Here is a 22,696-nt window from a genome sequence, read left to right on the forward strand (position 1 = left end):
CCCCCCCTCCCTCCCTCCCTTCCTTCCTTCCTTCCTTTCTTTCTGGGGGAAAAAAACCCCTAAACTTTTTATTGTGGAAAGTTTCAAATTACACAAAAATAAGAGAATTATCTAATGAGCCATTGTCTACTCAGCTTCAACAATTAAGAATATTTTGCCACTCTTATTTCATTGATTTCCACATCCCCCTACTCTCTTTTTTGGGGGTCAGGGGTGAGGACTGGAGTATTTGAAAGCAATGCCGGACATCATGTCATTTCATCAGGAATCCTTCAGCGTTCAGCTTCCTTTCTTCCCACTTTCCCTGCTCATATTTTGGCCACTTCTCGTCTGCAAAATGCATTGCGGTTCCCCAGAATCTTCTGATCTCAGGGTCTTTGCACACGCTATTCTTCCTTCTCCCTCCTTTCTTTGGAAAAGTCTTAGTCATTTAGGTCTTAGACTTGCTCTGGGAAGTCTTCTGAGATGTACCCAGATTAGGTGCCCCTGCGTTTACACCCGTGACAGCTTTTATCCTCCTCTGCCTGTTCGTTATCCCCAGAAGGGTAAGCCCTGTCCTGTGTTAGGACTTAGACTTTGGGTGTTATCTAACACCTTTGAGCCTCAGCCTGCTGGACTAGAAAATAGACATAATACCAGTCTCATCGGATTGGTCTGAATGTCTAATTAGAAACTGTATATAAAGCTTCTGGTTCAGGGTAGGATGTATAGTGGCCGTTACTGCAGGTAGCTATTTCTAAGTAAACTGAAGCCTCTAAATCTCTTCCTCTTTCCTTTTTAGATCAGTTTGAGTTTTTTCCCTTCTGAGTCTGCTGCGATTTACTTGCCCTTGACTTTTTGCAGCTTTGTGTTGTTGTTGGGTGTGGGGGAACTGAAAGGGAGGAGGTGTGGAAGGGAGCGCCTAGAGACTTTATCCCTTCTCTGGCGGCCATGCCCTAATCTTAAGGACCTCTGGGCTGGGCTCAGGAGTTCCGCCCCTGGGTCCTGTGCCTGTGCCGTCAGCATTCCCCTTCTTTTGCAGCAGTCCCATGTTTGTTTGGGAGGCTCCAGCAGCCTCTCTGGAGCTGGTTGTCGTGCTCCCTGGGCCGGGGCCCTGCTCTACCTGCTGCTTTTCCTCGCTGACTTGACCGAGTGACCGAAACTCCCAAGACCCTCACTCCCCCCGGGGACAGTATACTCATCTAGTAGGTTCTGGAAAGTCAGTAGCTTGTTGCACCGTCAAACTTGCCTCAACCGTGTGGATTGAAGGCTCTTTCTGAAATCTCTAGTTTCGTTTGTGGCTGCTCCGCTAGACATAGCCCGGTTCCTCTGGGAGGAGCCCAGAGATTAAAGCGCTGCTGCAGAGAAGCCTCCAGAATGACCAGGCAGAGCTGATCTGATCTGTGTTTGCCCCACAGGCTTTCAGCAGCTGCGCTTCGCAGCTGCTCGCCCTCCAGGTCCATCCCCTCATCCCCTCTCCTCGAGGGTTGGGGCTCTGGTGTCACTTTGAAGGCCTCCCGTCGGGGGACACAGTAGACACTTGTAATTGAGCCCCCCCAACCCCCCCATATTTCCAAACAGACTCCAGGCACTGTGCCTCCTCTGGCCAAGTGTTAGATCTCAAGGGAACCTCCACGATCAGGTGGGGCAGCGCCCCTCCTTTTATAGAGAGAGTGACTTGTCCAAGGGCCACACTGCCAGCCCTCTAACTGGGACCCACAGTGTTCGGTAGCCTGAAAAGGGAATGTCATCCGGATGTCCAGGCAAGCAGAGAGGTTTCTTCCGCTTTTGAAGCCCATTAAAATATTGCCATTTACCTGTGGTTTTGTGTCTGCTGATCCCCCTGTCAGTGAAGCAGGAGCAGTGGACAGTCCACATGCTGTATCAGAGGGAACCATGGCGGTGGGTGTGACCCATTGACAGCTGCAGTCTGTGCACAGACCAAGACTGCGCGGGGCCCAGCTCAGGCACGGATGTGGCTCAGGGCAATTGCCTTGACCTCCATGAGCAGAGCAGCCCCAGGCCCCGCAGATTCAGAGAGGCAGGTACCCTCATCTGCTTTAAGCTCCAATGTGATAAGTATGATATGAGAAGTTGGGATATTAGCAACTAACTGGCATATTTGCTGGGCATGTCATGAAAAGAAAGGTACTGCCTTGGAGCCTCTTATCCCCTTCCTGGCATGGGTGGGGACCCCAGGGATGACTGTGTCATCCCCCTGCCCCCTGCCCACTTTTTTCCCCTTTTTAACAGGAATTGTACTTAGTCCTCCAGTGGGTTCATGGGATGCCAGTTGCTCTTATTTTTTCCCCGTTTGGATGTTTCTGTGTGTTTTAGGGTTGGAGGGTTACATCATACCATCATGATTTTCAGTCAGTAGGCTTCTCGAATTGTCGATCACTTATTAGTAGTTGCTGCCGCTGAGCATTTGGACTCAGTGCTCTTCTGATGACCATACACAGTAGATTTGGAAGCGAGAGAGTCTGCAGGTTTTGAGTGTGTGCATGCATTCATATGTGAGAAAGTGGGTGCACTTGGTATAAAATGCTCAATCATATTAATTTCCAAACTGCTTTTGAGTAGTGTGCTGTTTGCTAGGAAATATCTAATCCATCTATTGAATACGTGTTTATTGGGCATCTGCTATGTTTCAGGCACTGTTCTAGACACAGCGAATGACACTGATCAGTTCCCATCTTCCTGGAACTTAACATATATACAGTTCTCTAACTTGATCAGCATGCCCAAAGCACATGATTTTAACAATAATTCCTGACTCCACTGTTGGTCTTTTTTCCCCCCTTAATCAGTGGCCTTTCTATGTCTCAGTTTACCTGTCTTTACTGTCAGAAAGGAGCATAACTGATAGGGTGCTGGGTGACTTAATTGACACCTGTAACTTATCTAGAACAGGGCCTGAACATAAAGGAAATTTTGTCTTGCACTCCTGGGATCTTAAATATCATCCTGTTTTCATAGTTTGGTGCATTTTAATTCTGTCTTGTGCTTAACGCAAATGCAAATTTATTGCTGTAATATACACTCTTCTGGTTTGTTTGCCGTTGGCATGTCACCAGTTTGCCCATATTCTGCTGTAGCCTAAGGTCGCGCTTGTTTTTCTTTTCTTTTTAAATAAATTTATTTATTTTTATTTATTTTTGGCTGTGTTGGGTCTTCGTTGCTGCTCACGGGCTTTCTCTAGTTGTGGCGAGCGGGGGCTACTCTTCGTCACGGTGCACGGGCTTCTCGTTGCGGTGTCTTCTCTTGTTGTGGAGCATGGGCTCCAGGCGTGCGGGCTTCAGTAGTTGTGGCTCGCGGGCTCTAGAGCGCAGGCTCAGTAGTTGTGGCGCACGGGCTTAGTTGCACTGCCTGATGTGGGGTCTTCCCGGACCTGGGTTCAAACCCGTGTCCCCTGCGTTGGCAGGCGGATTCTTAACCACTGCGCCATCAGGGAAGTCCCAGGTTGTGCTTGTTTTAAGGGGTTTTCATTGATTTTAAGAGAACACTAAATATCTATCTTATATTTGTGTCCAAAGGCAAAAAAAACCATCAGTCAGTCAGGGTACTGACTTTCTTGCCACCGTTGACATGAGACCTGACCCAGTTGGACTGTTTCTGTCCTAAAAGAACTCTCCACGTGCTTCTTTTGATATGGATTAGTGACTGCAAAGGGTGCTGCACAGTTGTTATTCTCTCTTATTTGTCAATGGGTCTGTTTATTTTCATTTTTATTTTTATTGGCCTCACCACGGGGCTTGCGGGATTTTAATTCCCCGACCAGGGATTGAACCCGGGCCCTGGCAGTGAAAGCGCCAAGTCCTAACCACTGGACCACCAGGGAATTCCCAGCGAATGGGTCTGTTTAAATTTCATTTAAATACCTGGAGCCCTGAAGGCTGATTTTGCCCGTGGGTAAGATTGGCCCTGTGCACTGACTTCAGTGTCTCACCAGGGGCGAGCTGGGGCCCGCTGCCTGCGCTGTGTCCTCTGCTGTTGCCTGGCCACCTGCCTGGCTGTCCATCCAATCATTTGTCTAGCTCACTATTTAAAATCACACTTGATAATTCAGTATGTTTCCTAGAGAATGAGTTGATTCAAATTCCTACATCATCCATGGTGTTTGTGATGAGAATTTGAACCACCCGAGTTTCAAGATAAAATGAATTCTCGACCTCTGTTTCTTAGTGAGCAGAAAATGAGGAGGCAGCCGTTGAAGAGTTTTGTTTAGTGATCACGTGGAATTGTATTTTCTTTCCTGTGAAAATCACTGCGATGGTTTCCGTATGTTATATAGCTCCTCTCCAAATTTCGTCCTCTTCACCTGAAAAATGCTTGTGACACTTATTTTTCTGGGCAGGTGATGCTCTTAGCGCGGGGCCAGCACAGAGGAAGCCCTTGGTGGGTACGCGTTTCCTTTCAGCGCTGCAAGTTCCCGTCCGCCATGCCCTCTCCCCCGTAACACTTAATTTGAGCCAGTGGAGATGTTGCTGGTTAACTAGATTACCGTCAGCTTGGTTTGGATAGCAAAGGTGCTATCTAAATGCTTTTAAAATGTTCCGAGAAGCCTCAGAGGATTATAGAGGCCAACGCTCTCCTATCCTTGTTTTTCCCAGTCTAAAACAGAGCAGTCCGTGTCCATTTTAATTGCTTGGATGAGCTCAAACATTGAGATTTTAATGCATTTTCACAGTAGCTCAGAGAGCGTCACCACATTATCCTACTGGCAGCTCATTGGAATCCTCGGCCCAAATGCCGTGCTCGGGGGCCTCAGCTTATAGAACCGGAGTGTAGTAATTTCCTAGTAAGATGTCTTGTGGGGAACGTTGCCTTTCCTGTTGAGACGTCCTCCGAATTGTGAAGTGTTGTCCTTCTCAGTCACAAAGTGATGGGCACGTATGGCTTTTGAGGAAGGTTTTCAGAGCTTTTGGCTCGCAGAGGGTGGAGTTGCTTTATTCTGATGAGTCACAAGATGGGAAAGGGCTCTCGTAAGCCTCCAGTTTGTGGTTGATCCTAAAGGCACATTGACAATATCTGCACCCCGGTGGGGTCTGGAGGGCAGTTCCCAACGACTGTACCTCCACCTTCTACTCCCACTCGTCAGATAAGGCCAGCCTCATAGGGAGGTGGGGACTTGGGAGCTGATGGCCAGGGGAGTGCTGGAAACACCGGCTCTGGGGTGGGTTAAGGACAACCAGTAAGATCAAACAGGCAGCATCCCTGCCTCCTGGATTTCACTCCCTCTGCGTGTCAGCTGCACTGGACCCTTACACCTCCGGCACTGGGGTCGAACCATGGTTTCTTGTGCTTGGCGTGCGCTTAGTAAGTGTTTGTTGCTAAATGGATGAGCGAATACTCCCACCCTCCTTCAGGGAGTCTTCTCTCATAGCCAGGACATTTGCAGAAGTCTCCTAACTGGCCTCCCTGTCTCACCACCTCCTGTCTCTCCCCACATAGCATCAGTGACCTTTAAATGTGCAAGTTTGATCTCACAAGTCTCCTGCTTAAAATATGGTGATGATTTCTTCTTGCGCTCAGGATGAAGACAGACTCTGTAATGTAGCTGGTAACGGTCTGACTCACATGGTACCCCAGCTCCGCACTCAGCCTGCACGCCCTCCTGCCCTCATGCTGCTGAAGTGGCCTATTTCAACGGGCCCCACCCCTCTTTTTGTTTGGCTAATATTCTCTCACTTTATTTTTCCAAATTTGTTTATGGTCACATACTCGGGAGAGTCTTTTCCAACTCCCCAAGTCAGGGTGAGGTAACCCCCCTGTACTCCTGCAGCCCCCCTTGCCCACATCGTGGCGTGATTCGCTATGGACTGTAAGTACCGATAGCTGGGGCAGGGGACAGGGACACTGCCCGCCTGTTCATCAGGGTATTTCCAATGTCTAGCGAGGCCCAACAGAAGAAGACAAACCAACAAAACACTTTGAGTTAACTAAGTAGCTTCCTTGTCTTTGAAGTCAATATTAAAATTCCAGTGACATGTTTTTGAGGGGGGAGGTGGGGCTGTAGGGGTCCAGGTCCCACTTTTCTTGATGTTCGGGTAGGAGGTGACTCTTAGCTGCTGTATTTCCTCGGTGCACAGCTGCTGAGATGTCTTTATTTGGTTTGTGCATTCCACTCACGGCCTGACTTACTGAAGGATAATGCATATTAAGTTTTTTTTTTTTTTTTTTTAACTAGTTTGGGGATACAAACAGAAGGCAGATTATCTTATTTTGAGGCAGATATGAAAAGGGCAAAGAAAGGAGACAGTGAACGTTACAGAAGTGTCTTATATTGTATTTCAGCACTTTATTTTTTTGGCTGTGCTGCGCGGCTTGCAGGATCTTAGTTCTCCAACTAGGGATCGAACCCAGGCCCTCGGCAGTGGAAGTGTGGAGTCCTAACCACTGGGCGACCAGGGAAGTCCCTGTTTCAGCACTTTACAGTCTCTAAAGTGTGGAAGTGTTCATCATCTCATCCGGCCGGAGAGGCTGTGTAGCGTGGCGATAAAAGCAGGAGCTCTGGGACCAGATTGCCTGCCTGGGTTCAAGTTCTGCTTCTTCTCTTGACTACTTGTGACCTTGGGCAACTTACTCCTGTTCTCTGATCTGTAAAATGAGGTTGATGACAGTTACCTCCCTCAGGGCTGTTGTGAAGATCAAAATCTTTATATATGCCAGGGGCTCAGAAGAGGGCTGGTATGTGTTAGTTACCATCATTATTGTCACTGTCATCATCATCAGAATCATAATAACTCTGCATCTTAGCCTTATTTTACTGAAGAGGGAGTTCAGATTCCTAAAAGTTAAGAGACCTGCCCCAGGCCAGTGGGTTGTAAATGGCCGGGAAGAGGCACGGATCTTCTGACTTCAGATCCTTTTATTCTCTAGTGTACCTTTGCTGTCTCAGTGGCACAGATGCAGGGCAACTGCTTTCTGTTTGGAGAACGTGGTGGTGTCTTTATAACGGGGGCGTTGTTAGAAAATGGCTCTTCTTTCACGTAAAATCTTTGGATAGAAACTTCCAAAAGTTTACTAACTGTCTATGAGATCTGTGACCCCAAGCATTTTTATAAGTCACAAAGGTCATTGTCTGTAATCTCATTTTAAATATATATGTGGGCTGGCAAAGGAGAATTTCTTATGTGAATTGTAATTCCCTAATTTAGCTATATTATGTCATATTTTCAGGGTTTTGTTGTTGTTATCTTTAAATTTGAGTTGCTAAAACATAACTAGCTCCCCAAAGCTTCAGGACCGTAGAAGTGATCTCTGATCTTGGTCATCTCAACAGTACTCATCCATTCCTGCGGCTTCTGCTGGCATGTGGCCGAGATGTCATAGAAATAATTTAAGCATTTGATTGGAGGGGGCATTGAATTATATATATTCTGTGCCTGTCGGTTGTCCACTCCCTCCCACCCTGACTGCTGCTTGCCTGTTTTTGTTTGATAAAATATATGTCATCAAAAAGTAGCTCACAAAAGTTAAGAGTCCTTAATTTGGGGTCTGCGGTCAGACTTCTGTTGGGTCCTGAATGTATGTAGGTCCGTTTTTTAGGAGAATAATCCTCAGCTTTCATCAAGATCCTTTCAGGGGTCTGTGGCCCCCACAAGTTCAAGAACCACTGCCACAGAGAGAGGAATATTGGTTTTTTTCTTTTTCTTTTAAATTTGCATAAAAAGCATTTTATTAATAAACTATTTATACCCTTCTTACAGTACAACAAATTTTGTAGTGATTTAGCATGTTATACCTTATAAAAGCTTATTATAGAATATTCAGGGACTTTCCTGGCGGCTCATTGGTTAAGAATCCGCCTGCCAACGCAGGGGACACGGGTTCGATCCCAGGTCCAGGAAGATCCCACATGCCGCGGAGCAGCTAAGCCCGTGCGCCACAACTACTGAGCCTGCGCTCTGGAGCCCCCGAGCCACAACTACTGAAGCCCACGTGGCACAACTACTGAAGCCTGTGTGCCTAGAGCCCGTGCTCTGCAGCAAGAGAAGCCACTGCAGTGAGAAGCCTGCTCACCACAACGAAGAGTAGCCCCCACTCGCCGCAACTAGAGAAAGCCCGCGTGCAGCAACAAAGACCGAATGCAGCCAAAAAAAATAAATAAATAAATTTATAAAAAACCAAAAAAAGTATAGAATATTCAAGCTAAAACAATATAGTTTAAAAGTCTGCCACATCAAACTTCATTTGCAACCTACTACCAGCATAAGTATAAAAAGCACAGTCTTGTAACAACCATCAAGAGGTCTAGGAGCATTGTTATTTTTTAATTTATTTTTTTAAAATTTATTTATTTAGGCTGCGCCAGGTCTTAGTTGTGGCACGAGGGATCTTCGTTGCGGCACGTGGACTCTCAGCTGCGGCATGCATGCAGGATCTAGTTTCCCGACCAGAGGTTGAACCCAGTCCCCCTTCATTGGGAGTGCAGAGTCTTACTCACTGGACCACCGGGGAAGTCCCCAGGAGTATTGTTATTTTTATGTCTGCAGCCTCACCTCCAGCTCTGACTGCGGTGGGCTGGACAGACCCTCCCGAAGCCGAGCCCTAGAACCTTGGGGGGCAGGGCTGCAGGAGTGTGCTGTGAACCAGGCGCCTTCAGTCTTTATAGCCTTGGCTCACTTTGTGATTTGAGGACTTCTTTCCCGAGTCCAGGTTCAGCCTCCATCCCTCACGGCTTTGCCCATTCCTTGTCCCTCCTTCCCATGGTCCCTCTCCTCCTGCCTCTGCTTTCCTTCCTAAAGTATCTTTCAGTGTTGCAGAAAGCGTCTTGTATCCGTCCTTTGTAGATGAGGGGTGACTGTATTATCTGGAGCTACTTGTGGGGTGACAGGACACAAAGGCAAAGCTCATGCATGCCTTCCTCTGAAAGAAAATAGGAGGTGTTTGAGACAGTTTGTTTGAAAGTTGAATTTGGAAGCTGAGTAATGGAGTGTGATGGGTGGAGGGTGCAAAGGGTTTCCTACAGAGAAGCTCAGAAAGGGTGACACTCTGATGAAGGTTCCAGAGAGACGTGGCCATTGAATGGGACTGTGCAGGGGTCCCGGTGGGAGGGCAGCAGCGGATGCTGTCCCTGTGTGCTTGTTCTCCCACCAACTGCAAAGAAAGATGTGTATCAGTTGGCTTGATGGGCATAGATGGAGCTGACAGCCGAAAGGGTCAAGGGGGTGGTGTACAGCTTTTCTGTCAACCCTTCTTCCTTGTTCCTCCGACCCGCCTTCCTCGGGCTGTGTCACCTGCCGGTGGCCGTGGCTTTGTGTTTCTGCCAGACTGTGTGTCGCTGCTATTTCACCGCACAGCAGGGCCCCGCCTACTAATCCTACCACGAACCTCTGCACATGGGATCACGTCCATGCCAACCAGTTATTCTTTTACAAAGAAATGGAAACAGTTTTCCTTCCTTTGTTAATATTTTTTCTACCTTGAACCTCCTCTCCTCCCCTGACAGTGTAGCTACGTGTCTAGATTGATCCCAGGCTCTGTGGTTTGTCCACTGGTTTGTGACCTTGGGCAGGTCCCTTGGTCCTTGGGTCTCAGTTTCCACACCTTTTAAATGGGAATCATAACAGTTCTTACCTCCTTGGGTTACCAGCATTAAGTAAAGAACTTCGCCCAGGGCTCAATAAATGTTAGTTCTCAGGAGTATGCTAATGAAATAGATTAGCATTGCTTCTAATATACTGATAATAACCTGACTTCCAAGTGAGGGGGTCGGGTGAGAGAAAGAGAGCGTCCCGGTCACACCTCTTGGCAGACAAGAGATCTGGCTTGAGCTGGGCTTCGGGCAAGGCGTATTAATGGCTGCTTCCCCTTGAAATTTGCTTTCCCGAGGATTTATTTCCAACCGTGATGTGTAAATGGCTGTGGGTGTTCGGGCTGTAATGGATCTTGTGTTTAAGGCTTCCACTGTTACAGCTCAGCGGAGCCCTCCCTCTGCCCGCCCCTCTGATTGTCACCTTGGCTCCCCTGCTTGGGAGTGTGACTGCCTCTCTTCTGCCCCTGTCACCTGCCAGCTCCGATTTGGGGGCTGTGAAACTCAGCCCTGGTGCTGCTGGCAGGTTAGCCTTAGGAGAAGCCAGACGCTGGAGCTTGCCAGCACAATTTGTACTTTGATTAATTTATTTAATCTAACTCTCTTGTATCAACCTGTGAGGATAATTATGCACAAATTACTGTTTAAACTTGAAGCTTGTCTGCCTTGAACTGAGCCCCATGCTGGTCTGTAAGCTCTTCACTGAAGTCACTCTGAGGGTGATTCTTTCCCCTCCTACCCTCCCTGAGATAGGAGCCTCTCTCCAAAGTGAATACTCTAGTTAGAAGCTTTTAAGAAAGGAAAAACACTTGTTTGGCTTCTGATCCCGGAGGTCTTGTTTGACTTGTGGAGAGCTGTTCTCTCTGATCCTTGCATGGAAGTTACATTTCATTTCTCTCTGATGTAGTGAGGACATCTAGCCGCTGCTGTTGCTTCATCCTTTCAGATAAAGCGGGATTTCCAGAATGCGGCCAGAGTCTGTGGGTTTGTTAGTGCTTTTCAGGGTTGGGAAGGTGGTGTGAATTGTGAGGGCTGGCGCCTTCGCCAATAGCTTCTGTTTCATTGACTGTGAGATGCCATTGATTGTAAGACGCATCATTACGTTATGTACCACCGAGAAAACATGAGAAAGAGCGCTGCCAAAGAGAATTTTCAGATGTATCTTGATTTCAGAAGGTTTTAGAATAAATGAAATATGGTATATTGATAATGGAGCTGGTTACAAAATCCTTAGCTTTTGATGCATTTTCACTGAAGTTGTAGAGATGTGGATTTGGAGGGCCCAGACATCTTTGTCAGTGTCCTTTACATGACCTTCTAGTTGCTAAAAAACAAAGTAATGCACTTTGCCTCTCTATGCAGTAGGAAGAGGGGACCGGAATCCTTATAATGCATATTGTATCACGCTTTTTATGCATGATTTTCGAATGATCTCATATGATCAACATATTTCATTCAGCCTGATATTAAGATTTTACTTTTAAGCTGGTGGCTAAGTCTCATAAAATTCTTAACGTTAAAAAAATAGGATTGTCACTTTTCATATTTTTTCCCTTGAGCACAGAATATTCCATTGTATTTGTTGCCTCACTGGAGGCCATAGTGGTGACAACTTCATCCTTGTTGTCAAGGAGGGGCTGAGAAAGTGGAGGGGGACATCGATTATTCAGCATCTTAAAGAAAGATAAACTTGGTTTTCTGCCTTCAGGGGGCTTATGAGTCCTAAACTCAGGGAGTCTTTTCACTTTGATGAGTAATGTTTGGGACCACCTGCTAGAAAATCCCAGATATATGCAGAATTTTCTAGTCACTGCCTAATTTAATATATGAGAAATTGAAATTTTGGCTTCCCCTTGGCTTTGCCACGTGCTTATATTTATCCTAGAGAAAAATGAAGTTTACTGAGGTCCCACCTAAGTTATTCCTGATTATTTCAGGCAGAAGGAAACTGGCTACAAATGCAGGAGAATATTTAAGTGCCCAGCTCTGTGTTCCCTCTTTAAGGCACACCTAGCACTCCTGGAGAAATTGCTCACAGCAGAGCACAGCCCAGAGTCCCATCCGTGATCGCATTTGGATCTCCCAGAGACTTGCAGATCAGGCCAGTTGAACATGGTGGTCCCTGCTTGCTTGCTGGTGCAAAGGCAGGTGCCTTGCCTGAACCCTGAGATGGCCGAGCCCGGGGCTCTTTCCGTGATCCCACCCCCTCTCTCTCCCCTTAGAGGTGGATGAGACCCAAACAAGCCCCAGCACTTTAAATAATCCTGCTTAATGGGGTTGGCTGAGGATTACCTCACGTGACGCAGGCTAATGTTTACTTTTACCTTTTCTAGGTTTATCTGGTTTCAAGGAAAATAAGCAAAAGGGGGGCATTTATGGGTGTTTTATGGGACCAGCAGGCAGGAAATGGAGCCAGGGCTTCCAGGGGGATGGCACTGAGAACCAGAAAGACATCAGGAACCAGAGCAACGCCTCTGCCTGTCTTGGCACTCTAGGACTCATGGTCCCTTGTCCCTGGTTCTTTGTGTGTCTCCATCAGGCGTTTCTGTCTGCAGATGGGTGCACTCGGTTGAGCAATACAGCTTCATGGCCTTGGTGTTTACATCACCTCAGTTGATGTGAGCAGTAGGGGCTGGACGAAGAGCCTTGCAGTTCTACTTTCCACGAGGGAATCTGGAGTCAGCTGTCTGTTCTGGTCCAATGAATGTGCCCATGGAGTTGGGGCGGACAGTTCTTAGAGGAAGGAGTCATGCTGAGCCAGTCAGAAGCTTCCTCTGCACGTCATGAGTCCTCGGGGACCATGGCTATGCCTTCCTCTCTTACTCTGAAAGTCAGAAAGTTGCTTTTCTGAAATGGCTCATGCCTGCTTGGAAGCTGGTGATGTTTTCACCCAGCAATTCTCATGTAATCGCTGGGACGGGGGTGGGTCGCCGTGTGAGCGTTTTCCAGGGCGTCCGCCGATAAGGTTGAGGTCGGCGCCTCCTTTTCGCTGTCATGACGGCCCCAACCAGGAGTCCGTGCAGATGTAGGAAGATTAATCTTTGTTTCTCACAGGAGCAGTGTGCGTTGTAGGACTAATAATGAGCTGTAAAAACGGCCATTATTTGTCCTACTTAATGAAGTTACTTAATGAAGGCATAAAATAAACAATATGCCATAATTATCGTGGTGGAAATGGGAGCAAATGTTATGTCAGTTATGTTTGAGGGTAAAACTGCAAAGCTAGATACACAGAATATGACACGATGATTGAGCACTTGGGCTCTGTCTGATGCCAGCTTCAAGCTCTGCCTCTCTGCCAAGTCCTTCCTGGGTGTCCTGGAGGTGAGTGACGAGCCCCTCCGAGCTTCCTCATCTGCGAAGGGGGCCCAACCAACCATAACAGCCTCCCCACTGGGGTGTTGTGTGGCTTCTGTGAATTCAGATGCCTGCAGCGCTTACAGTGGTGCCTGACATATAATAAGGGCTCAGTAAATAGCTCCTTTTCTTAGCAGGACTACTTGTTACAATTGCGTCGTGATGGAGGCTTGACTAAAATGAGATTTTTGCACTCTCTGTGGATTTAGTGGTCCTGGCTGCTCTTTTGACCCTGTGAACGCGTGGGTAATGAGGGTCCTCCCTCCATTGGTGTAATATTAGTCCACATGCCTTTCCCTTCCTAGCGTTCTGTCTTGGAAGCAGCTTAGCAGTGCTGTGAGTGAGTGGAAGGCATCTTAGCAGCAGGTTTCATTTGTGGTTTGGAGTCTGAGTTGACCCACATCTAAATCCTTGTTGATTTAATCGTCTTTGCTGTCCTGTTTGGTCTTGTAAATATTAATTTTGTCTGGTTGTACACGTGGTTTTCAGTGGTCCCAAGGTTAATTACTGTATTTCGTTTATAAAGTTCTCATAGAAGGTGAGGCACATTGTGGAGGACTTACAAAAAGCTCAGTCCTGGTTTAGGCCCGCAGACTTGCAATCAAACTTGATGAGCATTAGTGAAAAAATAATCTCCAGTTCTTTATAGATTTGGCTCCCGAATCTATAGAGACTTTCTGCTGGAGTCTTCTGTTTCAGAAGGTATTTGGAACATAGCTCTTTTGCGCCTTTTCTGCTTTGTTGACGGAAGTGAGGAGTACCTGATGTCGTCTCCTGAGAACGCTTGGCACAGCCCCCGCATGATCCTTTAGGACGTGTTTCTGGAGGGCCTTGTGTGCTGGACCCTGTGGGGCCCCGGAGAAGAACAGGCCGCCTTCGCAAGCCTCCCGGTGCAGTGAGCGGTGAGCGGGACGCATCCGCGGGGTACAGAGCAGAGGGCCATGACCACACCGGGAAGGCTCAGAGGGCCTCTGAGGGTCTTTTGGAGGAGACGACCCTGGTCAGCGCACCCTGAAGAAGACTGGGGGCGGGGGGGTGGCGGGCGGTGTGACCTGCCCCTGAAAGATGTGTGTGCTTTTGACAGGCAGACCTGGAGGGTGGGGAGGAAAATGGGAAGAACATCCCAGGTGGAAAGGGCAGTGTGAGCCAATGTTAAAAAAAAAAAACACAAAAAATTAAGGTGCTAAAAAACTAGGTGCCTGGGCTTCCCTGGTGGCGCAGTGGTTGAGAATCTGCCTGCCAATGCAGGGGACACGGGTTCGAGCCCTGGTCTGGGAGGATCCCACATGCCGCGGAGCAACTGGGCCCGTGAGCCACGGCTACTGAGCCTGCGCGTCTGGAGCCTGTGCTCTGCAACAGGAGAGGCCGCGACAGTGAGAGTCCCGCGCACCGCGATGAAGGGTGGCCCCCACTTGCCACAACTAGAGAAAGCCCTCGCACAGAAACGAAGACCCAACACAGCCAAAAATAAATAAATAAATAATCCTACCCCCAACATCTAAAAAAGAAAAAAAAAAAATTATAAAAAAAAAAAAAAAAAAAAAAAAAAAAAACTAGGTGCCTGAACTTTGCCAACCTGAGAAAATGAGATTTAGCGCGCCGTCTTCTCCCCACGCCACCTTTACTTTTGCTTACTTGATACCTTTTAAATAGATTAACACTTTTCCTTAATATATTTTCTTTGAAAAGGAAACTTTGTGACTTCTTTAATGATTAATTATGTATGGGTTTTCTAACAGACATTGTAATACAGAGCTACTAATGTGAAAAACAGTGTTCACCTGGGAACAGCCCAGGACTCAGCTGGTAGACACCATCTTACACACTTTGGTGAACTCTGTATTCTGCTAATGAGACTCGACTGGTTTGCCTGGAACGTAACGCACACAAAGGAGAACAGTAGGAGGAAGCAGAGCGGTAACATCGGGATTGTGGCACCAGAGTTTCAAACTTGCGTTCTAGAACCTGGCTTTCTGGGTTCATAGCCTGCTTCTGCCATTTCCTGGCTGTGTGACTTCTGCCACGTTGCTTAATGTCTCTGTGCCTCGGTTTTTGCATGTAAATTGGGGTCATACTGTCCTCCTCATTGAGTTATTGTGAGGATTGAGATAATATCTATGGATTACTCCCTGTAGGGTTTGGCATGTAGTAAGCACTCACTAGAGTGTCTGTGCCCGTGTGTATAAGAAGGAAGCATTTTCCTCTAACCAACCTGCCTATTTCCCCCACTTCCCCAGAAGCTGCCATCTGTATTCAGATCTTTGGTGCTTAGTGTAAAGAAATTAGCACCTCCCGCCCTATTACTTTCTTTTCCTTACTGTGTTTTTCTTTATAGCCTAGCTAACTAACAGGTTTCTGAGCCACCTTTCCATGGAATTATTAAGGGGCCGATTCATAAATAACAGGATGGAGCAGTAATTTTGCTTGACCTGGAGTGTGGTGTGGAGAATCTCACTGCTCCTAAGTTTGACTGGGTTTTGTTATGGAGAGATTTTTTTTTTTTCTCATTGTGTGTATATTTAAGTCTTACCTTTGAGATGTTACTTACACGCAGAGTTATTAGGCTTTAACCTGAGACCCATTGTATATTTCAAAAAAAAAAAACACACTCAGTGCATGACTACTAGATAGCCACTGTGTGGAATTAATCTTTCATTATGAAACTTCAAAAAAGGGACTGTTTGCAGATTAAATGTCAGCCCTTCTCCAAGATGTTTTGGTTTTGCTTGTGAAGCAGAAGTTTGTAGACAAATAGCTGACCCCTTTTAAAGGAAATGTAAAAGAATAAAACTGTCTTAAGGCAACTCTCCTGGAGTCAGGAGATCCGGGTTCTCGCTGATGCTGGTTTCCTCCCTCACGGTCCCTTTTCTGTGGGGCCATCCATCTCTGCTTGTGACAGCTTTGCTGTGTGCAGCTTGCGCATATCACGGCCAAGCTAATGCCAGGGCTGTGGATGAACTAAGTCAGAAAGTGAGTGGTAGCCCTGTCACTCTCTCCTGTTGCCCTTTTTCCTGGACCACAGTTTGTTTTATTTTATGGCTCCTCTTTTGCACAATTGATCATAAGCTGAATGCCCCGTCATGGTTAAGATGGCAAGGGAAGAGGCCTGCTCTGGCACTTCAGGCTCCTCCATTGCAGTTCGTCTGGCACGTGACATACTCATTTTAGGAATTCAGAAGGCCCAATAGCACTTTCTGTGATGATGGAAATATTCTCTAGGTTACTCCTGTAACTGTTGACATGTAACATGTATTATTGACATGTAACTTGGAGTGTGGCTAGTGTAAACTGAGGGACTCCGTTTTTAATTAAATTTAAATTAAGTAGCCACGTGTGGCCAGTGGCCACTATATTGGATGACACAGATCTAGAGGCTGGAAAAAACTCTGGGCCGTATAGACCAGTGCTATAATCCTCCTTTTAATTTAACTGTGCGTATTTCCACAGTCTTGATGTCTGGCTCAGGGATGTGGGCAAGAGATGGCATAGGTCTTTGAAAAGTATTGTAATGATGGGATGAGAAAGAAAGCGGACCCTCAGTTAAAGGATGTCAGTCTGTGGCTAAGACAAGCCCTCTCTTCTCCCCAGCGTTGTCAGATTTTAGAATGAGGTCCATGTGGCATTTGGGCTAATCCCTCCAGAAATCCATGTGCCAGCCACAGCTGTAATTCTACTTTCTTTCTCACTCAAGAAAGCTTACTGAATTGCAAATGAGTGGCAGACATGTTAGAGGGATAACCTTGAATCTGATCTGTTTATCACTAAATAATTGACAGTCTCACGTACTTTAACTGTTACTGGGAACACATTATTTGGGAAGCATCTCACAATTGATTATAAAAACTACTGTCTTGACACTTCAGTTGAAAAGGATAGATTGATTAGAGCGTTGGCAGCAGTGTGTGTGTCGGGTGACGTATGTGTGCATGGGTGTGTGTGTGTGTGTGTATGTGTGTATGTGTTGAATCTAGGGTTTCCTTGGACAAGTTATGATTGATAAACGCTGATTGAGGCCATCACTGAGTCTTTTTAGTCATTCATCCAATATGTATTGAATGCCTACTGTATGCTTAGATGTTGTCAATATAGTAGTGAAAAAAGTCTTCAGGTCCTTGCCCGTATGGAGCTTTCATTCTCGGTAGGGGTGGGGTGGGGTACAAATAAAAAATGTGAATAACATCAGGTAGTAAGAAGTGCTTTAAAGACACACTAAAGCAGGATGAAAGGCTAGGAACAGATGGGGGTGGGGCTTCTTTAGGTGGGGAGCAGGGAGGCCTGTGTGAGAGGCAGGGGCTTCTTGCAGGGAGCTACCGGGCAGAGCCTTCCCTACAGAGAAACAGCGAGAAATCCAACCCAAGAGTCCTTTGAAGGCATTCTGCTACAGTTGTTGCTGTTAGTATCTTTTACTGTCAAAGGAAGATACTCCGCATCTGTAATTTATATTGACTTCCTAGTGTTCTCTTCCCCATGAATATGACAGGGCCTGGACCCTGTCTCTTGCAGTGACTTCCCTTGTTGGACATTTGCAGCCAAAATCAGGTTGTAAATTGCCACCTGCGGCCTGCCTTCTTCCTGCCACGGCGATGTCCTGGGTGGTGAGCCATTGGTGGCCCCTGCCCTCCTTAGCCTGGCATTCTGACCGCAGCCCACCCTGGCTGCCTCTCCCATCTGTCGCCCTAAGTGTACCCTCCTGTAGGCAGACTAGTCAGTCTTCTGTCAACTTGGATTCCACATTTCCCTTTTGCTGATACTGTGCCTCTTCTGAAACATCCTTTTCTCCTCACTTTTTCCCAGATCCTCCCTATCCCAAAAGGCCCACCTGCCCTCACCTCTTCTGGGATGCTTTCCCATGTCACCTGCTTGTGACTGGACCCCTTGTTTCCTGATTCGTAGTTAAGTACCATTTGTATTACATCACAAGTAATGCCCTGATGTTTGTTGAATTGGTAATAAATTTGATCAGGCCTGTTCCACAGTGTAAGAAACATTTTATTCCTCCAATTTCTTGGGCTCAAGAACACTTTGTGGTGTTAGGTTTAAGAAAAAGGAATAACTTTATTTTAAAACCGTGTAAAACCTGTGTGTACACACACACATCCCAACTCGGGTTTCTTTTGAAGAAATTTTACCTTTTCTTGCTCTCTTTGGATTGCCTCCATTTCTTTCTGGCAGTGTTTTCACTTTTCTACTTTTCCCGAGGATTGCATGTGTGGTTAGGGTAACGTGAGGTTCTGGGGACCAGCCTTGTCGACAGTTGGTGGAGCAGAAATTAAGTATCAGCTGCTGAGTGCTCGAATTGCTGTGTTTCTTTCTCAGCCCTTTCTGATTGTAAGGTCCTGTCCAGGTCTCAACGTTCTGTGATTGTGTATATTTTCCTGGTTGCGCTGGCCTAGTTCTCTGCTGGACACTGGACCGGGTCTCACTAACTTGTCACCGAGAAGTGCAGGAGCAGTGAAGCATCGACGCTGGTGATCTTCCAGCCCCTTTTGCACAATGTCTCCCTTCATGGGGCTCTAGAATCACCACTTTGCTGCTGTTCTGGCTCCAAAGATGAGCACACGCACATGGAATCTCATCTCAGGGGCTTCCCTGGTGGCGCAGTGGTTGAGAGTCCGCCTGCAGATGCAGGGGACACGGGTTCGTGCCCCGGTCTGGGAGGATCCCACACGCCGCGGAGCGGCTGGGCCCTTGAGTCATGGCCGCTGAGCCTGCGTGTCCGGAGCCTGTGCTCCGCAATGGGAGAGGCCACAGCAGTGAGAGGCCCGCGTACCGCAAAAAAAAAAAAAAAAAAAGAATCTCATCTCAGGAATACTGAAGTTTCTCCTTGATTTTTCCCACAGTCTGCAGAGCCTGATTTAGGGCCGCATCAGGATTAAGTAGGATTACCAGCATCTTCTTTCCATCTCTCCTGTGTATCTTGTATGAATGTGTCCTAATAACTATTGATATCAAGTTCATCCCTCAAGAAGCCAAGACCGACCTTTAGTGTCCAGCTGAGGTTGCAGTTTTATGATGTGTTTTCCTTGCAAGTAAAATCAATTGAGATAAATCTCGGTAACTTTTTCTGCACAGTGAGATGATTAGCCCCTGCTGCCATGGTAGGTTCCTCTCTCTACAGGGCATGCTCTTGTGTCCCATGCAAGATTGTTTCACCAAAATTGATTGGTGATCCACTACTCTTAAAGGTTACGCTTAATCACATTTCAGGGAGATTGAAAAAGATACCAAATTGCCCAGGTACCAGAGTTGACCCTGTGCTCTCCTTTGGCGCTGTTTGCTTTTAACAGCGCATCTCTAATTAACTAAGCAGTTATACCAGTGCTTAAAGGGCAGAAACCCAGTGTGCATTTTTTAGCCTGAAAATTAGTCACAGCTAATTTTCTGTGGTTTAGGAATGGTCTGCTTTGCTTCTGGAAATTGTAACGTGAGTGATGAGACCCCAGCATGCTGCCAATCCCTGCTCCCCTCCCCCGTAACCAGGGTGTCCGATGAAGGACAGACCGTGGCCACAGAGTGGGCTGGCTTATCCATGTGGTTGAAGGGCCAGGATGACGGGCCCAGAGGGGTTCTGCTGTTGGCCTTTCATGTTAAGCCTGGTACAGTAGAACAGATGGAGGGGAAGGGGCCTCCTTGACAGTTTGGAAGGTGGGGACCTTTAAGTTAGGAGGAATCAAAAGAACAGTTTAGTTATTAATGGCGTCTGTGTGACAGCTTGACATTCTGTAATTGTCCATAGAGACCAAGCTACTTTGGAATGGTGTTCTTGCAAATGTGTCATATTAAAAATTTTTTTCCTAATAAGGAGGACTGTTCTGATTTGAGTAGTTCTGAATAATTTCACATTACTTATTAACCATCAGCAGTAGGAATATTTTTCCTTGCCAAGTGTTTGACTGGAGGGTTAGAAACAAGAGTAATTGAGATTCCTGCATTCAAGAAACATTTTTTTCAATCCTGAGAGAAAAATTTTGGTTGGAAAATCTGTAATGTGACTTAGTGTCTTGAGGGATCATGTTGAGAGTGCAAGATAGGGAAAATTTCGGGGGAGGCAGGACGTAGTTAATTATTATTTTCAAAGTAATATGTGCTTATTTTTCCAATCTGAAAAAGAGAAGCAGAAAGAAGGAAGAAAGTCATCTATAATCCCTTTACTTAGTTTAGCACCATTAACTCTTTAACATTCTTTCCTTCTAGTCTTTTTTCCTAGGTAACTGGTTTTGTGTTTAGCTTTGTTGTATTCATTCTTCATATACAATCAAAACTACCCCCACCCCGTTTCCCATTATATCCCAAGAATTTTTTTTAATGATATTGTAACATTATTCTCCAGTATTCAGAAAATTTAAATTTTAAAAACTATAATATTCTATTCAGGACATGTACCATAGCTTCCCATACTATTTCCCTATTAGATTGGACATTTAGTTTACCACTGTTACAAATATTGATGGGATAAACATCTTCATGCACAAAGTTTTATCTTTGCTTAGGAGTACTTTCTAAGAATAGAGTCCCTGAAGTATGATTTATTGGGTCAAAGGGTATGGACTTTTTTATTTTTCAGGATTTGGACAGGCTTTATTATAAAACCATAGGTTACCCGTTGAACTACTGCAGAGGTGCCAAGTGGTCTAAGATACGTGTGTGTGTGTGTGTTTCTGTTCTGCACTTCTGAAAATTCCATTTAGCTCTTCTTGGCATCTGCTCTTTCTTTGTTGAGACTTTCTGTTGTTCTGTTCATTTCAAGAGTGTTTGCCCTTAACGTGTTGGAGCACTTTTATAATAGCCATGTAATGCCTTTGGCAGAGAATTCCAACATCTCTGTCATCTTGTAGTGGTATGTTTACCTTACCTATTTGAATTGAAATTTTCCTTATCATTTATATGCCAAGTAATGTTGGATTGTATCCTAGACATCTTCATTATTACGTTAGGAAACTGTTTAAATTCTGTGGAGAGTATGGATATTTTTGTTTTAGCAGGCAGTCGACCCTGTTGGGTTTTAGACTGCGGGTTCAGATCAGCCTTCAATGGGCTGTGGTTTCCGTGTTTTGTTTTCAAAGGCTTTGTGTGGCTATTCCAGTCTGTTTCATGTTTATGCCACTCAGTGTTTGTGACTTGGTGATCCTCTATCCCATAGTCGAGTTGTTAAGTAAGAATGTATTTTATGCTCTCCAGGGGCAAACCCATGCTCGTACGGGAGTTCATAAACAACTTTAGGAGTTTGCTTTCCCAGGCACACCTTTTTCTGCCATCTCTCTTACTTTCTGGTTCTGTGGGCCTCTCCTTTCTGGTCCGTGGCTAGAAAGCTGGGGCTTTATTTGCCCTGCCCTGCTATGTATTTCTCACTATTGTGTTTGGGACAAAGTAATGGGACGGCAGAGAGAGAATAAAAGGGTGGGGGCATGTTCCTCCACTCCCTTTGGTCTACAGCTCTTCTGATTGGAAAGGAAATTTACCTCCCCTCAAAATTTTAGGCCCTTTTGGTTTCCCATTGCAGGTGCTAATGCTGTCGTCACTGCCACTGCTACAATTGCTGAGGAGCTGGGACGTGAGAGAATGGAAAGGAGAAAAAACCCAACAGCTGACGATTTTGCCCACTCTCTCTGAACTAGGTGACCCTTTTCCCACTCTTTGAGCCAGAACTAGAGATGCACACTTCCAGTTTGGGGCAGCATTGAGTTCAGGCTCGGGGATACTAGAGGATAAACAGATGGTTCGCTCATCCCTGGTTCAGTGGTACTTTGCCTTCTGGTCTTCTTCCTTAATTCACCTGCTACTGTTTACTTCTCAGACTCCTCAGATAACTGCTCCATACGTGCTGTCCAGGTTTCATCGCTGCAGTCAGTGGAGAGGCAGGGTGGAGAATGCTCACTCTTACCTGGGTCTGATATGCAGTATGGATTTTTAAAAACACTCTTGGTACATATTACCCAGCTGGCTTTCCAAAATGACTATAACACTTGACAATCCATGGCAATATCAGTTGGCCCATTTCAGTGTGTGAAAAGATGAGTATTGGAAAAAATTGTCAAAATAAGACAGAAATATTCCCATCTTTACTTAGTTGATAGGTGAACCACAGCAGTTTACTGTGTTTGTTTATTTCCTTAATTAGTAGTGAGATTGAACTTTCACCTCTGTATTATTTCTTAGGTGTATTTCTTTTCTTCTCTTTATTTGTCAATTCAGATCATTGCCTATGAATTTGCTAAGTTTAGACATATAAATGTATTTATATCAGGATCAGGATCAGGTTTGGCTGTAGATGCCATAGTCCTTTCAAAATATTCCAGGGCTGGTAACGGGAGCTCCGTATTGTCAGGGACCAAGGTTCCGTTTATCTTATTGCTTTGCCATGCATAACTTTCATTCCCAAGTTGTCTAGTATGGCTGCTGGAGCTCCAGCCATCATCACATTCTCATTCCTAGCAGCAACCTGGAAGAAGAAAGAGCAGAGGGCAGTCATCATGAGCTTTTAAGGTTTCGCAGAACCTGCCAGAACATTTTGTTTGTTGGTCAGAACTTAGACACTTGCCTATACCTAGATGCAAGGATTGCTGAGAAATATAGTCTTTTGGCTGGGCAGCAGTGGCTCCTGTTTAAAAACTTGGGCTTCTGTTTCTAAGAAAGTAAAGGAGAATAGATATTGACAAGTAGTTGGAAGTGGCTGCCACAGTATTGCTTTCTGTGGAATTGTAAGATAATATCTGTTTGTTGTAAAACAAACAAGCACAGAGGTCTAAAAAGTAAAAAGTGAAGGGTGGGCTTCCCTGGTGGCGCAGTGGTTGAGAGTCCGCCTGCCGATGCAGGGGACACGGG

At 46.0% G+C, this 22,696-nt stretch overlaps 1 protein-coding gene and 1 non-coding gene across 3 annotated transcripts in view; one reads left to right on the forward strand and one right to left on the reverse strand.

The window, feature by feature from the left end:
• Positions 1 to 22,696, forward strand: part of MED27 (mediator complex subunit 27) — a 211,311-nt gene that overhangs the window by 11,506 nt on the left and 177,109 nt on the right. The window lies entirely within an intron of this gene.
• TRNAE-UUC (transfer RNA glutamic acid (anticodon UUC)) lies at positions 3,749 to 3,820 on the reverse strand. The gene has a single exon. It is a non-coding gene; the product is annotated as a tRNA-Glu (tRNA).

The sequence above is a fragment of the Lipotes vexillifer genome, unplaced genomic scaffold (genome assembly GCF_000442215.2).
Source record: "Lipotes vexillifer unplaced genomic scaffold, Lipotes_vexillifer_v1.1 scaffold149, whole genome shotgun sequence".
Classification (NCBI taxonomy): Eukaryota; Metazoa; Chordata; class Mammalia; order Artiodactyla; family Lipotidae; genus Lipotes; species Lipotes vexillifer.